Source organism: Apodemus sylvaticus, chromosome 16 (genome assembly GCF_947179515.1).
Source record: "Apodemus sylvaticus chromosome 16, mApoSyl1.1, whole genome shotgun sequence".
Taxonomy (NCBI): Eukaryota; Metazoa; Chordata; class Mammalia; order Rodentia; family Muridae; genus Apodemus; species Apodemus sylvaticus.
In genome coordinates, this window is record NC_067487.1 from 61350859 (window position 1) to 61352138 (window position 1280).

The 1280-nt window shown below is 47.3% G+C and overlaps 1 pseudogene; it reads left to right on the top strand.

Moving 5' to 3' along the window:
• Positions 1 to 901: 901 nt before the first annotated feature.
• Positions 902 to 1011, top strand: LOC127667150 (uncharacterized; annotated as a pseudogene).
• The last annotated feature ends 269 nt before the right edge of the window (positions 1012 to 1280 follow it).

Below are 1280 nucleotides of genomic sequence, written 5' to 3' on the forward strand. Positions count from 1 at the left end.
CCAGCCTGCTCTACATGGTGAGTTACAGAGCTGTCAGGACCACATAGAGAGAACCTGTAGAGGTGAGCTTTTAGCTACTCTGCTTGGTGTTTCCTGTGGGTTGTGTGCCTCCAGCCCAGGAACTCTTTGGATCCTCGAATGAAAGACACACACACATTAGCTTGTTTTTGAAATTCCTTGGCTAGTCAGAGGCTGGGCTGTTCTAATCATCCCACGGGCTAGCACACTTCCCCCCACCCCCACTCCTGGCTCAACCCCTTCTAAACCGACCTTTAACTTTGCCTGCCCTGTTACCTTCTGTGAGGTCCATTGGTCCGTGCTGTCCAAGACACTTCCAGGCAGGCCTTCTGGGGCTGCTCTCCCTTTCCAACTACATTTCGGATGATTTGCCTGGCCATTGGCTTCAGACATCTTTATTGATCGATCAAAAATCAATTTTCGAAATTGACAGGACTTTCGATGTTTGGGCGATTCCCGATTAAATAAAAGCATTAGAACAAATTCCCAATAAGCACTTGTCTTACAAAATAGACAAAAAAGGAAAGAAAGAGAGAGAATAAAGAGAGGGAGGAGGGGGAGGGAGAGATGAGAGAGAGAGAGAGAGAGAGAGAGAGAGAGAGAGAGAGATGGATTTTGGGAAAAGAAACCCTTGTTTACTGCTGGTGGATGTTTGGGTGCTGTAAAAATCAGTGTGGAGAGTCTTCAAAAGATAAAAGTAGAACCAGTTCTACTATTATTGGATATATAACCAAGAATATAAGTCACCACAGCATAGAAATGCTAAAAGATCTGGGTTTGTTGCTGTACTATGGGCAATAGGCAAGGTATGGGACCAGCCTAGATGGCTACCAAGAAAAACAAAGTTATATATTCTAATTAGCTGTAAGGAAGAATGGGATGACCTGTCCTTAGAGGTGCTGAAGGTATGGCTACTGGGTCACATGTGCATCAGTAGGTGACAGAGGGTAGAGATGTTATGTCTAAGTTCATCTGAATGATTAGCCTAACATACCCTGACAAAAAGCAAACCTGAGATGATTGCCAGGGGGGCTGAGCAGAGATGGAGCCTGAAGGACCCCCAGTCCGCACAGGGCAGGCCGGGGCAGGCTTCCAGGACAGGGAGCAAGCCAGAGACTAAAAGAATCCTGACTGAGCCTGAGACAGATGATCTCCCAAGGGGTCACTTGGTCAAGCTGGGCAAGGAACAGCCTGAGATGACATATGAATGAAGGCCTTGGGTGCTAGGCAGGCCTTGGGGAGCAGACCATGCCCAAGATGTC